This window comes from Phyllobates terribilis, unplaced genomic scaffold (assembly GCF_046119375.1).
Source record: "Phyllobates terribilis strain yellow unplaced genomic scaffold, ASM4611937v1 Scaffold_2__4_contigs__length_985480577, whole genome shotgun sequence".
NCBI classification, from domain to species: domain Eukaryota; kingdom Metazoa; phylum Chordata; class Amphibia; order Anura; family Dendrobatidae; genus Phyllobates; species Phyllobates terribilis.
This window is the reverse complement of record NW_027362762.1, coordinates 744,088,718-744,104,805: the sequence shown is the minus strand read 5'-3', so window position 1 is coordinate 744,104,805 and position 16,088 is coordinate 744,088,718. Positions and strand designations below refer to the sequence as shown.

Here is a 16,088-nt window from a genome sequence, read left to right as displayed (position 1 = left end):
AGGTGAATATTCTGTTGATAGGTGCTAGCAAGGTTAAGGCATTAAGACTAGTGCTGAGCGAACATGCTCGACACTGCTCGGTACTCGCCCGAGCATCACGCTACTCGGGATGTTCGGCGAGCATCGAGCATTTCCGGGTTACTCGGGCGGGAGCTCGGGTCTCCGCCCTGCATGTTTGGCGCTCTTTACAGAGCCAATGAACATGCAGGGATTGCCAGCCAGTCACTGTAATGCCGCAGCCATGTTGTTTGTGGGCATTACAGTGATTGGCTGGCCGCACAGCGTCACCTCGAGTATTTAAAACCGGGCGCCGCCATCTTGGACACAGTCGCTCCGGATCAGACAGTGTAGGGACAGCGCTGCTGATTTAGGGAGAGATATATCCTGCAAAATAGTTAGTGTAGGGTCTGTAAAGGCTGCCAGATCAAACAAACAGTCCTTCTCAGGACTAATATCCATCCCAGGTATATCAGGCAGGCAGGTAGGCAGGCTGTATAGGAGACGCAGTGGTTATACCAGCAAACGCTGCATTACAGTCCTGTGTGCTGCTCCTGTTGCTGAAATTGCTGGACCTAGCTCCAGGTCCCGGGGGCCAGGAAAAATCCTTTTTTTTATCTAAATCCTCTTTTTTTTTTCCTCCTTCACAATGTACAAATACCCATCTTATTAACCTTTTGGAGCCCCCCCCCCAAAAAAAAAAGTGTGCCTCTGATTTTTCAGACACAAATATATCTGTTGAAAAGAGTCTGGTGTAGGCCAGAGAAATAGAAGTGTGGTTTTGCAGTTCTATGGGCCATTTGTATCTAAAAAAAACAGTTTGAGTGTGTCGCTCACTGTTCAGCCGCAAATATATATATATTTTAAAAAGCCTGGTATACACCAGTAAATTATTACTGTGGTTTTGATGTTCCATGGTAAAACATCTCTATTATCCTGTTTTTGGCATTTTTTGCTGTATAAAAATAATAAGTGTCTCCCTGATTTTTCAGACACAAATATATCTGTTGAAAATAGTCTGGTGTAGGCCAGAGAGACAGAAGTGTGCTTTTGCTGTTCCACGGTAAAAAATCTCTATTATCCTGCTTTTTGCATTTTTTGCTGTGAAAAATAAAAAAAGTGTCTCCCTGATTTTTCAGACACAAATATATCTGTTGAAAACAGTCTGGTGTAGGCCCGAGAAATACAAGTGTGGTTTTGCAGTTCCACGGTACAAACCTCTGTATTATCCACTTTTGGGCCATTTGTATCTAAAAAAAACAGTTTGAGTGTGTCGCTCACTGTTCAGCCGCAAATATATATATATTTTAAAAAGCCTGGTATACACCAGTAAATTATTACTGTGGTTTTGATGTTCCACGGTAAAACATCTCTATTATCCTGTTTTTGGCATTTTTTGCTGTATAAAAATAATAATAGTGTCTCCCTGATTTTTCAGACACAAATATATCTGTTGAAAATAGTCTGGTGTAGGCCAGAGAGACAGAAGTGTGCTTTTGCTGTTCCACGGTAAAAAATCTCTATTATCCTTCTTTTTGCATTTTTTGCTGTAAAAAAAAAAAAAATAGTGTCTCCCTGATTTTTCAGACACAAATATATCTGTTGAAAATAGTCTGGTGTAGGCCAGAGAGACAGAAGTGTGCTTTTGCTGTTCCACGGTAAAAAATCTCTATTATCCTGCTTTTTGCATTTTTTGCTGTGAAAAATAAAAAAAGTGTCTCCCTGATTTTTCAGACACAAATATATCTGTTGAAAACAGTCTGGTGTAGGCCCGAGAAATACAAGTGTGGTTTTGCAGTTCCACGGTACAAACCTCTGTATTATCCACTTTTGGGCCATTTGTATCTAAAAAAAACAGTTTGAGTGTGTCGCTCACTGTTCAGCCGCAAATATATATATATTTTAAAAAGCCTGGTATACACCAGTAAATTATTACTGTGGTTTTGATGTTCCACGGTAAAACATCTCTATTATCCTGTTTTTGGCATTTTTTGCTGTATAAAAATAATAATAGTGTCTCCCTGATTTTTCAGACACAAATATATCTGTTGAAAATAGTCTGGTGTAGGCCAGAGAGACAGAAGTGTGCTTTTGCTGTTCCACGGTAAAAAATCTCTATTATCCTTCTTTTTGCATTTTTTGCTGTAAAAAAAAAAAAAATAGTGTTTCCCTGATTTTTCAGACACAAATATATCTGTTGAAAACAGTCTGGTGTAGGCCCGAGAAATACAAGTGTGGTTTTGCAGTTCCACGGTACAAACCTCTGTATTATCCACTTTTGGGCCATTTGTATCTAAAAAAAACAGTTTGAGTGTGTCGCTCACTGTTCAGCCGCAAATATATATATATTTTAAAAAGCCTGGTATACACCAGTAAATTATTACTGTGGTTTTGATGTTCCACGGTAAAACATCTCTATTATCCTGTTTTTGGCATTTTTTGCTGTATAAAAATAATAATAGTGTCTCCCTGATTTTTCAGACACAAATATATCTGTTGAAAATAGTCTGGTGTAGGCCAGAGAGACAGAAGTGTGCTTTTGCTGTTCCACGGTAAAAAATCTCTATTATCCTGCTTTTTGCATTTTTTGCTGTAAAAAAAAAAAATTGTGTCTCCCTGATTTTTCAGACACAAATATACAGTGCCTACAAGTAGTATTCAACCCCCTGCAGATTTAGCTGGTTTGATAAGATGCAAATAAGTTAGAGCCTTCAAACTGCAAACGAGAGTAGGTTTTATGAACAGAAGCATAAATCTTACAAACCAAAAAGTTATGTTGCTCAGTTGAATTTTATTACATTTTAAACATAAAAGTGTGGGTCAATTATTATACAACACCTATGTTTAATATTTTGTGGAATAACCCTTGTTTGCAATTACAGCTAATAATCGTCTTTTATAAGACCTGATCAGGCCGGCACAGGTCTGTGGAGTTATCTTGGCCCACTCCTCCATGCAGATCTTCTCCAAGTTAGCTAGGTTCTTTGGGTGTCTCATGTGGACTTTATTCTTGAGCTCCTTCCACAAGTTTTCAATTGGGTTAAGGTCAGGAGACTGACTAGGCCACTCCAACACCTTGACTTTTTCCCTCTTGAACCAGGCCTTGGTTTTCTTGGCTGTGTGCTTGGGTCGTTGTCTTGTTGGAAGATGAAATTACGACCCATCTTAAGATCCTTGATGGAGGAGCGGAGGTTCTTGGCCAAAATCTCCAGGTAGGCCGTGCTATCCATCTTCCCATGGATGCGGACCAGATGGCCAGGCCCCTTGGCTGAGAAACAGCCCCACAGCATGATGCTGCCACCACCATGCTTGACTGTAGGGATGGTATTCTTGGGGTCGTATGCAGTGCCATCCAGTCTCCAAACGTCACGTGTGTGGTTGGCACGAAAGATCTCAATCTTGGTCTCATCAGACCATAGAACCTTGAACCAGTCTGTCTCAGAGTCCTCCAAGTGATCATGAGCAAACTGTAGACGAGCCTTGACATGACGCTTTGATAGTAAAGGTACCTTACGGACTCGTCTGGAACGGAGACCATTGCTGTGGAGTACGTTACTTATGGTATTGACTGAAACCAATGTCCCCACTGCCATGAGATCTTCCCGGAGCTCCTTCCTTGTTGTCCTTGGGTTAGCCTTGACTCTTCGGACAAGCCTGGCCTCGGCACGGGAGGACACTTTCAAAGGCTGTCCAGGCCGTGGAAGGCTAACAGTAGTTCCATAAGCCTTCCACTTACGGATGATGCTCCCAACAGTGGAGACAGGTAGGCCTAACTCCTTGGAAAGGGTTTTGTACCCCTTGCCAGCCTTGTGACCCTCCGCGATCTTGTCTCTGATGGCCTTGGAATGCTCCTTTGTCTTTCCCATGTTGACCATGTCTGAGTGCTGTTCACAAGTTTGGGGAGGGTCTTAAATAGTCAGAAAAGGCTGGCAAAAGAGATCTTTAATCCACACATGTGAAGCTCATTATTCTTGGTGCATGAACTACTTCTTAATACTTTAGGGGGACCAAACAGAATTCTTGTGGTTTGAGGGGTTGAATAATAAATGACACTCTGAATTTACTTTTAACGTTTTAAAAAAAACAAAAAAAAACCAACAAAAACAAAATTTGCTGCAGTGCATTTCCCACTTCCAGGCTGATCTACAGTACAAATGTCACAATGCCAAGTTAATTCCGCATGTGTCAACCAGCTAAATCTGCAGGGGGTTGAATACTACTTGTAGGCACTGTATCTGTTGAAAATAGTCTGGTGTAGGCCCGAGAAATACAAGTGTGGTTTTGCAGTTCCACGGTACAAACCTCCGTATTATCCACTTTTGGGCCATTTGTACCTAAAAGAAACAGTTTGAGTGTGTCGCTCACTGTTCAGCCGCAAATATATATATATTTTAAAAAGCCTGGTATACACCAGTAAACTATTACTGTGGTTTTGATGTTCCAGGGTAAAACATCTCTATTATCCTGTTTTTGGCATTTTTTGCTGTATAAAAATAATAATGGTGTCTCCCTGATTTTTCAGACACAAATATATCTGTTGAAAATAGTCTGGTGTAGGCCAGAGAGACAGAAGTGTGCTTTTGCTGTTCCACGGTAAAAAATCTCTATTATCCTTCTTTTTGCATTTTTTGCTGTAAAAAAAAAAAAAAATAGTGTCTCCCTGATTTTTCAGACACAAATATATCTGTTGAAAATAGTCTGGTGTAGGCCCGAGAAATACAAGTGTGGTTTTGCAGTTCCACAGTACAAACCTCTGTATTATCCACTTTTGGGCCATTTGTATCTAAGAAAAACAGTTTGAGTGTGTCGCTCACTGTTCAGCCGCAAATATATATATATTTTAAAAAGCCTGGTATACACCAGTAAATTATTACTGTGGTGTTGATGTTCCATGGTAAAACATCTCTATTATCCTGTTTTTGGCATTTTTTGCTGTATAAAAATAATAATAGTGTCTCCCTGATTTTTCAGACACAAATATATCTGTTGAAAATAGTCTGGTGTAGGCCAGAGAGACAGAAGTGTGCTTTTGCTGTTCCACGGTAAAAAATCTCTATTATCCTGCTTTTTGTATTTTTTGCTGTAAAAAAAAAAAAAAAATAGTGTCTCCCTGATTTTTCAGACACAAATATATCTGTTGAAAATAGTCTGGTGTAGGCCCGAGAAATACAAGTGTGGTTTTGCAGTTCCACGGTACAAACCTCTGTATTATCCACTTTTGGGCCATTTGTATCTAAAAAAAACAGTTTGAGTGTGTCGCTCACTGTTCAGCCGCAAATATATATATATTTTAAAAAGCCTGGTATACATCAGTAAATTATAACTGTGGTTTTGCTGTTCCACGGTAAAAAATCTCTATTATTCAGGTTTTGGTAGTTTTTTCCGTAAAGAAAAACAGTAGTGTCTCCTGACTGTTGTGACACAAAAATATATCTGTTGAAAATAGTCTTGTGTAGGCCCGACATCCCAGTGTGGTTTCGCAGTTCCACGGGTCAAATCGCTGTACTATCCAGTTTTGGGCCTTTGGTATCTAAAAAAAAAGCAGTTTGAGTGTGTCGCTCACTGTTCAGCCGCAAATATCTCTATTTAAAAAAGTGTGGTATACCCCAGTAAACAATAATTGTGGTTTTCCTCTTCCACGGTTCTAATCTTCTCTTTATTACCCTTTTTCCATTGATAGTGCAAGTGTAAGCTATTTTACTTCATTTACAATGGGCAAGGCGCGTGGCAAGGGACGTGGAAGTGGACGTTCTGGTGATGGTTCGTGCAGAGGACGGGGCCGTGGCCAAGGTGAAAATGTGCCACAACCAACAGCCACATCTTCTCGCTCCCACTTCTTGACCGAATTACTAGGGAAGCACAGAACAACACCAGTATTGAGAACTGATCAGTGTGAACAGGTTATTAATTGGATAGCAGACAATACTTCCAGTTACCTGGGCACCACCACCTCCGGTCTGTCTTCCACACGGTCAACTCTTAATAGCCGTGAGTCTCGACCGCATACTCCTCCTCACCCTGATGCTCCTTCCTCCCACCATGCCGAGTGTCGTCAGACAGCAAGTGATCTCACACTTGGACACTCTGAAGAGCTGTTCACTGGTCCATTTCCATATTTGGGCCCCTCGCCTGATACGCTTGAAGTTGTGGAAGAGGAGATCCCATGTTGCGATGCCCAAATATTTGAACAGCCACGGCCACAGGAAGTCGACGTTGGCAATCTGTCACAAGAGGTGGACGATGACGAGACACAATTGCCAGGAAGTGAGGAGGAGGATCGTGGTGCGCAAGTGGAAGAGGAGGAGGTGGTGGATGATCTAGTAACTGACCCAATGTGGAAGGAGGACATGCAGAGTGAGGCCAGAAGCACACAGAGGGAGGGAGGCAGAGTACCCCAACAGGCAGGAAGAAGCAGTGTGGTGGCCGCAGACAGAAGGCAGGCAACCGTTCCTCATAACACCAACACGAGGGACGTTGCCAGTACAAGCGGTAGGTCTTCCAGAGTCTGGAATTTTTTTAAAGACTCTGCTGATAACCCCACCACCAGCATGATCAGGCACATGGCAGCAAAGCACCCGACTTTGTGGGGCGAAACCCAGGGTCCACGACCAGTGTCAGCGAGTGTCCCCACTGCTTCTTCCACTGTTGTGCGTGCAATAGAACCCCCTGTTGTGTGTGCAAGGCAATCCCCTGTCCATACTGCATGTAAAGATGCCCCCTCCTCTCAGTCTTCACTTGTTATGGCAGTTTCTCAAGAAACAGCATCAACGTCCACGTCCACGTCCCACCGCAGCGTTCAATTGTCCATATCCCAGACCTTTGAACGAAAGCGGAAATTCGCAGCTAACGCCCCACAGGCCACAGTCCTAAATTCGCACATTTCACGACTACTTGCATTGGAAATGCTGCCTTTTAGGCTGGTGGAGACGGAATCCTTCCGCAATCTTATGGCGGTGGCGGTCCCTCGGTACTCGGTCCCCAGCCGACACTATTTTGCCCGGTGTGCCATCCCCGCACTACACAAGCACGTGTCCCAAAGCATCTGCCGTGCCCTCAACAACGCAGTTACTGGGAGAGTCCACCTGACAACGGACACGTGGACAAGTGCTTGTGGCCAGGGATGGTACATCTCTCTGACGGCACACTGGGTAAACATAGTGGAAGCCGGGACCCAGTCGGACCTTGGGACGGAACACATCCTCCCCACACCGAGGATTGCGGGCCCTATGTCAGTCAGAGTTGCCCCCACAGTGTACAGCTCCTGCGCATCCTCCTCCTCCTCCTCATGTTCAGCCTCCATCTCAGATATCACCACATCAGTTACAAGCTGGAAGCATTGCAGTACTGCCTCCGCCAAGCGGCAACAGGCTGTGCTGAAACTCATAAGCTTAGGTGATAAACCTCACACTGCTTGTGAGTTGTGGACAGCTGTGAAAGAGCAGGGAGATCTGTGGCTGAAACCGCTGAACCTACATCCCGGCATGGTCGTGTGTGACAATGGCCGTAACCTGGTGACGGCTCTGAGGCGAGGTGAGATCACACACGTACCATGCCTGGCTCATGTGCTTAACCTCGTGGTTCAGCAGTTTCTTAAATCGTACCCCGAGTTGCCAGATCTGCTCATGAAAGTACGCCGCCTGTCAGCACATTTTCGCAAGTTGGCTACAGCTTCCGCCGCCCTTGATGTGTTGCAGCAGCGTTTGCAGCTTCTGGCACACCGACTGGTGTGTGATGTCCCCACAAGTTGGAACTCTACCCTCCACATGTTGCAAAGGATTTGTGAGCAGAAGAGAGCAGTTGTGGAGCACCAGCTGCAACAAGGCCGTCGATATTCAGGTCAGACTCCACACATAAGACCTCAGGAGTGGACCTTGATGTCTGACATATGTACCATCCTGACAAACTTTGAGGAGGCCACCAAGATGGTGAGTGGCGATGACGCCATCATTAGTGTCAGCATCCCACTTGTCTGTCTTTTGCAACGCTCTCTGCAGAGAATTAAAGAGGAGGCATTGCAGCCAGAGTATGATGAGATGGATCAAGAAGCCGTAGCGGGCGATTACACACAGCCCAGCCTCAACTCATCCCAACGTGCATTGGGGGACAATGAGGGAGAGGAGGAGGAAGAGGAGGAGGAGGAAGAACAGGAGCTGCTATCATGCGTTGTAGACGGTAGTACCTATACAAGTGTCATACCGTCGGTTCAGCGTGGGTGTCCTGAGGACAGGGGGGAGGAGGAAGAGGAGGAGGAGGAGGAGAGCATGGTCAGTCGTCATCTTGGTGAGGACACGGAAATCTTGCCCGTTACCAGTCTGGCACGCATGGCTAACTTTATGTTACGCTGCCTTAATCGTGACCCTCGCATTGTCAAAATGTTGGGTGACAGTCATTACTGGTTGGTGACACTTGTAGACCCCCGCTACAAGGAGAACTTTCACTCTCTTATTCCTGAGGTGGAGAGGTCTACAAAAATGGGGCAATACCAGAAGGCCCTTGCTGCAGAAATATTAAAAAAATTCCCATCTGAACACACTAGCGGCAGAGGTCACAGTTCGTTGCCCAACCAAGGCGTACAGGCGAGAGAGATGCAACTCCAATCCAGCAGAGGCAGGGGAACACTGTCAACGTTCTGGGACAGTTTTCTGACACCCGCCCAGCTTATAGGCCCTGAGGCGCGGGGTACTGTCACAAGGAGTGGAAAGTTTCAAAAGATGGTGAGGGAGTACCTTGCCGATCGTACCAGCGTCCTCCGTGATTCCTCTGTGCCTTTTAATTATTGGGTATCCAAGCTGGACACTTGGAATGAACTCGCTCTGTACGCCTTGGAGGTCCTGGCCTGCCCTGCCGCTAGCATGTTATCGGAGCGTGTTTTTAGTGCCGCTGGGGGAATTATAACTGATAAGCGCACTCGCCTATCAACTGACAATGCTGACAAGCTGACCCTTATCAAAATGAACAAGGGCTGGATTGGGGATTGGGCCAGACTTCTCATCACCCCCAAATGACAGCAGAGTAACATAAAGTCAAATCCACTGTGTTATTTCGGGAGGTGTATTCACATGCACCGCTTCACACCCACACATGGGTATACGCTTCCTCGTTTCGGCTGTTTAATCTTCTTCTCCTTATCCTCAGCCTCAACCACCACTATACCACCAGGGTGCCAGCATTGCAAGTTCCTCCGTCCTAATTTTTGGCAGCTTTTGCTGGGAAAGCATAAGCAAATACCATGGGACACCCACTCCCCAATAATGGGACTTATGTTTGTAATATGCTGTACTGCATGGCTCTTGTAAGGGGCATTGCAAGTTGCTCCGTCCTAATTTTTGGCAGCTTTTGCTGGTAAAGCATAAGCAAATACAATGGGACACCCACTCCCCAATAATGGGACTTATGTTTGTAATATGCTGTACTGCATGGCTCTTGTAAGGGGCATTGCAAGTTGCTCCGTCCTAATTTTTGGCAGCTTTTGCTGGGAAAGCATAAGCAAATACTATGGGAGACCCACTCCCCAATAATGGGACTTATGTTTGTAATATGCTGTACTGCATGGCTCTTGTAAAGGGCATTGCAAGTTGCTCCGTCCTAATTTTTGGCAGCTTTTGCTGGGAAAGCATAAGCAAATCCTATGGGAGACCCACTCCCCAATAATGGGACTTATGTTTGTAATATGCTGTACTGCATGGCTCTTGTAAGGGGCATTGCAAGTTGCTCCATCCTAATTTTTGGCAGCTTTTGCTGGGAAAGCATAAGGAAATACTATGGGAGACCCACTCCCCAATAATGGGACTTATGTTTGTAATATGCGGTACTGCATGTGACGCGCCCCCTGGGCCGTGTGTACACGTGTGTGGGATAACCGGTGCCGGGTCTCTCGGGTCTGTAGTCTCCGTGGCGGTGACCCGGTCCCGTGGCTCAAGCTGGTCAAACCAGTGGCAGTCTTTCTTAGGTTTTGAGGTTAATTGTCCGACTGCGCCACCCGTGGATTGCGGTCAGGGAGTACCACCGCTGCAAGGCAGACCTCTGAGGCTGGTGTTGTGTGCGCAGCATAGAATGGGATAACTCCCCTCGGGAGGAGTATAGCCTCAGGGCAGTGAGTGTGGATGATGGGGGTGATGGTGCACAAGCGCAGCAGGAACGACTCAGAGTCTTTGCAGTGCAGTTCAGGGTCTTTACTGATGATTATAATGTAGACCATCCCGGGAGTACTGGCTAGCATAAGAGGCCTGGTCAGTCTGTGAGCAAGCAGGAGTTCCCCTGGCCAGGTGGAGTTGTAGGCCTCCCCGTCTGTCTGCACTCTTCCTGGCTACCTTGCTGCAAGCGGGTAGAAGGAGCCCACGTCCCTGAGTGTACCGTGTAGTGCTCACCCGTATGGCTGGTGACTTGGGGCCTTCTGTTAGCGTCCGCTCCACGACGGCGGTGCTGGTCCCTTGCTTGTGACTGAGCCTCCAGGCTTCTATGGCCAGAGGACCTGAAATCCCCTGCCGGCTGGTTTCTGCTGCTGGATATATAAGTCCTCACAGCTTCGGACTCCTGTGTCCGGTTCCTATTGTCTTCTGCCAGGGCGAGCTCTGCTCAGCTTTCAGCCCCTGGTCTTTAGCTCCTAGCTCCTACAGAGCTCCTTGCTGTTACTTTCCCTTGCTCTCACTCTGACTCTGACTGTTCTCTGACTCACTCAACCCCGCCCCAGATCCAGTTTATAAGGGCAGAATTCTCCCCTCCCAGGACTGGGGCAGGAGGATGTTGCATGTTTAAGGGATCCTGACCAGGAAACCTCCCACTTGCTCTCCGACGTAATATCTCTATCACTGTGGTGACCAGACCCCTGGGGTGCCACACATGGCTCTTGTAAGGGGCATTGCAGTTCCTCATAATTTTTGGAAAGCCTTCCATTCACTGCTTAGGCCAACAGTGCACGGGAGACCCAGTTGCTATAAATCGAAAAAAAGGTTTAGTTAACGCCCTCTGACCTCCATGTCATTTCCAAGGGGCATTGGAGTGGCTCGAAATTTTTGGTAGGCATTGCACTCACTGTATGCCCTATAACTGTGTAGCTGAACCGGTCCTTTTGTTACAGAAACATATCCTACAAGACATATCTGGTTGACTGGCCTGATATTGATGTGAATGGTCCCTGTTCCTCCTGCTCTTTCTCCTTTGCCACCACCTCATCCATCATTTATCACCTGAAGCTTTGTTTTAACGGGAGTCATAGAACTGGGATAGTAGCAGGAAAACATCCAGCAATCCTCGGAGGAGGTAGGATATGCGCCAAAACGCGGACCACCTCAGGACTAGCCGCTACTACATACATGCGCTTGCATTCCAAGAAAACAAAGCAGATGCTAACTTCTATCATCATCATCATGCTCCTCACCTAGGCACTCTCAACTCCCCTGATGGAGAAGCCAGGGCCTACCGGACGAGTCTGGTTCTCTGGTGGGCTCGTCCAATGCTGCCCTAAAGCAGGCCAGGCTAAGAAAAGTGTGGGGGAAGGTGACAGGAGAAATCAGGGCGGCTGGGGACCGAGTATGGACACCTGGCCGCCACCTGGCGGCTGGGGACCGAGCGTGGACACCCGGCCGGCGGGCGGCTGGGGACAGAGTATGGATACCTCGCTGCCGAAGCGGCCATGAGGTAGTGGCCAGCTTCGGCCTCCTCCAAACTAAAAAGCCTCATTTCAAGTGAAAGCTAGCAGTATGGTATTGCAGCCTGCGGGTGGGTGGGTGGTTGGCTGCATATTTTCGCTTGCATTGCAAGGAATGGGGGAGGTACAATTGAACACTGCCCTGGGACAAGGACTTGCACGGGGATAGTTGCAAGTTTGCATCTTCTGATGCGGCAAGGATCACTTCTGATGGGCACACTTTTAGACAGTGACCTGGGGGTCAGAGATGCTTCTAGGGGTCTTCCCCATGCTGATCCCTTGTCTTTTCAGCACTGTATGTATGTGTCACACAGCACATGGCTAGATAAGGTTGTAAAATGGTAAAATGACATTTCCCGGTGAACGCATTTGTCACGGTTGAAAGCAATACAAAAGTGCAAAAAAGCATGAAAAATGCTACTTGTGAACATAGCCCAAGGTGTGGAGGAGTATTTTTGTTTTTGGTTATTTATTTTACCTTATACACAAGTTTTTACCCTGGAAAGGAAATTCCTTAACATATTTCACAGGAAAACCATTTCAGTTTCGTTTTTGAACGTTTTATTGTGAGCCCGCAAAAGTGGCTTAATACCTCTGACCACGTTGTTGACAGCAGTGACCTGGGGGTCCGAAATGCTTCCAGGGGCGATCCCCCTGCTGCCCCCATGTCTTTTGAGCACTGTCACTATCGTTTTGGGCACTTTTTAGGCTTTCTACAGACTGCCGGGGGTGCTGCCGCAAAAATGCTCGGGTCTCTCATAGACTAACATTGGGCTCGTTGCTCGGGTCGAGCACCCGAGTATCACGGTAAGCTCGGCCCGAGCTTCGAGCACCCGAGCATTTTAGTGATCGCTCAACACTATTAGTCGTCATCTTGGTGAGGACACGGAAGTCTTGCCCGTTACCAGCCTGGCACCCATGGCTGACTTTATGTTACGCTGCTTTAACCGTGACCCTCGCATTGTCAAAATGTTGGGTGACAGTCATTACTGCTTGATGACACTTTTAGACCCCCTCTACAAGGAGAACTTTCACTCTCTTATTCCTGAGTTGGAGAGGTCTACAAAAATGGGGCAGTACCAGAAGGCCCTTGCTGCAGAACTATTAAAAAAATTCCCATCTGAACACGGTAGCGGCAGAGGTCACAGTTCGCTGCCCAACTAAGGCATACAGGCGAGAGAGACGTAACTCCAATCCAGCAGAGGCAGGGGAACACTGTCAATGTTCTAGGACAGTTTTCTGAGACCTGCCCAGCTTACAGGCCCTGAGGCGCAGGGTACTCTCACAAGGAGTGGAAAGTTTCAAAAGATGGTGAGGGAGTACCAGCGTCCTCCGTGATTCCTCTGTGCCTTTTAATTATTGGGTATCCAAGCTGGACACTTGGAATGAACTCACTCTGTATGCCTTGGAGGTCCTGGCCTGTCCTGCTGCTAGCGTGTTATCGGAGCGTGTTTTTAGTGCCGCTGGGGGAATTATAACTGATAAGCACACTCGCCTGTCAACTGACAATGCTGACAAGCTGACCCTTATCAAAATGAACAAGGGCTGGATTGGGCCAGACTTCTCATCACCACCAAATGACAGCAGAGTAACATAAAGTCAAATCCACTGTGTTATTTCGGGAGGTGTATTCCCATGCATCGCTTCACACCCACACATGGGTATACGCTTCCTCATTTCGGCTGTTTTTTGCTCTTCTCCTTATCCTCAGCCTTCACGACCACTATACCACCAGGGTGACCGTGGTCCATGTTGCCAGCATTGCAAGTTCCTCTGTCCTAATTTTTGGCAGCTTTTGCTTGGAAGGCATAGGCAAAGACTATGAGAGACCCACTCCCCAATAATGGGAATAATGTTTTTAATATGCTGTACTGCATGGCTCTTGTAAGGGACATTGCAAGTTCCCCCTTCCTAATTTTTGGCAGCTTTTGCTTGGAAGGCATAGGCAAAGACTATGGGAGACCCACTCCCCAATAATGGGAATAATGTTTTTAATATGCTGTACTGCATGGCTCTTGTAAGGGGCATTAAAATCGTCTTGTTAAGCTACTGTGACCTCCACGTCTCTTCCAAGGGTCGTTAATATTGTCTTTTTATTCCACTGCGACCTCCACCACTCTTCCAAGGGGCATTAAAAGCGTCTTGTTAAGCTACTGTGACCTCCACGTCTCTTCCACAGGGCGTTGATATTGTCTTTTTATTCCACTGTAACCTCCACCACTCTTCCAAGGGGCATTGATATTGTCTTTTTATTCCACTGCGACCTCCACCACTCTTCCAAGGGGCATTAAAACCATCTTTGTTAAGCTACTGTGACCTCCACGTCTCTTCCACGGGGCATTGATATTGTCTTTTTATTCCACTGTAACCTCCACCACTCTTCCAAGGGGCATTTAAACTGTCTTGTTAAACCACTCTGAACTCCACTTCTCTTCCAAGGGGCATTAAAACCATCTTGTTAAGCTACTGTGACCTCCACATCTCTTCCAAGGGGCATTAAAACTGTCTTGTTAAACCACTCTGAACTCCACGTCTCTTCTAAGGGGCATTAAAACCGTCTTGTTAAACCACTCTGAACTCCACAGCTCTTCCAAGGGGCATTGACATGTTGTTTTTAATTACCTCTAACCTCCACGACTCTTGCAACGGGCATTGCATTTCCTCCTAATTTTTGTCAGCTTTTGCTTTTCAGTGCATAGGCGAACACTAAGGGAGACCCACTCCCCAATAATGGGTAGAAGGTTTTTAATACGCTGTAATCCACGTCTGTTTCAAGGGGCATTGCAGTGCCTAATAATTTTTGGAAAGCCTTCCATTCCCTGCTTAGGCCAACAGTGTACAGGAGACCCAGTTGCTATAAATGGAAAAAACGGTTTAGTTAAGGCCCTCTGACCTCCATGTCACTTCCAAGGGGCATTGGAGTGCCTCGAAATTTTTGGTAGGCATTGCATTCACTGTATGCCTTATAACTGTGTAGCTGAACCGCTCCTTTTGGTACAGAAACATATCCTACAAGACATGTGTGGTTGGCTGGCCTGATATTGATGTGAATTTTCCCTGTTCCTCCTGCTCTTTCTCCTTTGCCACCACCTCATCCATCATTCATCACCTGAAGCTTTGTTTTAACAGGAGTCATAGAACTGGGATAGTAGCAAGAAAACATCCAGCAATCCTCGAAGGAGGTAGAATATGTGCCAAAACGCTGACCACCTCAGGCCTAGCTGCTACTACATACATGCACTTGCATTCCAAGGAACAGAAAGCTAAGGAGGTGGATGGCCTCATGATCATTAATAATTTACTCGTTGTGTAGGAGGCCGACCACTGCTGCTGTCTACCTTCTGAACTTTGTGTTGAAGCCTGATTGACCCAGGACCCGCAATCCTCTATGTCTGGAGGACGTGCTGCATCCCAGTGTCAAACTGTGTCCCGGCTTCCACAATATTAACCCAGTGTGAAGGCGTCAGTGAGATGGACCATTCCTGGCCACATTCACTTGTCCATGTGTTTGTGGTTAGGCTGTCCTTCCCACTAAATGCACTGGGGAGGGCACAGGTAATGTTTTGGTATGCGCGCTTGTGTATAAGGCGCACCGGGACAAATAGGGGCGGCTGGGGACCGTTTATGGACACCCGGCCACCCCCACGCGGCTGGGGACTGTGTGTGGGCACCCGGCCGCGGGGTGGCTGGGGACTGAGTATGGACACCCGGCCGCTCCCTGGCGGCTGGGGACCAAGCGTGGACACCCGGCCGCCGGGCAGCTGGGGACTGAGTATGAATACCAGGCTACCGACGCAGCCATGACGTGGTGGCCAGATTCCACCTCCACATGCCTAAAAGGCCCAATTTCAAGTGCAAGCAAGCTAGCAGTATGGTATTGCAGCCTCGGGGTGGGTGGGTGGCAGGCTGCATACTTGCGCTTGTATTGCAAGTTATGGGGGAGGTACAATTGAACACTGCCCTGGGACAAGGACTTGCACGGGGATAGTTGCAAGTCTGCATCTTCTGATGCGGCAAGGATCACTTCTGATGGGCACACTTTTAGGCAGTGACCTGGGTGTCAGAGATGCTTCCAGGGGTCTTCCCCATGCTGTTCCCATGTCTTTTTAGCACTGTATGCATGTGTCACACAGCACATGGCCAGATAAGGTTGTAAAATGTTAAAATGACATTTCCCGGTGAATGCATTTGTCACGGTTGAAAGCAATACAAACATGCAAAAACGCATAAAAAATGCTACTTGTGAACATAGCCCAAGGTGTGGAGGAGTATTTTTGTTTTTGGTTATTTATTTTACCTTATACACAAGTCTTTACCCTGGAAAGGATGTTCCTTAACCCCTTTCCGACCTGGTCAGTAATAGTACGCACCAGGTCGGGAAGGCCAGTTCAGCGGGGGCTCCGGCAGTGAGCCCGCACTGAAGCGAGCACATGTCAGCTGATTA

General features: G+C 46.9%; 1 protein-coding gene across 1 annotated transcript in view; it reads right to left on the bottom strand.

The window, feature by feature from the left end:
* DIPK2B (divergent protein kinase domain 2B) overlaps positions 1-16,088 on the bottom strand; it is a 263,491-nt gene that overhangs the window by 161,923 nt on the left and 85,480 nt on the right. The window lies entirely within an intron of this gene.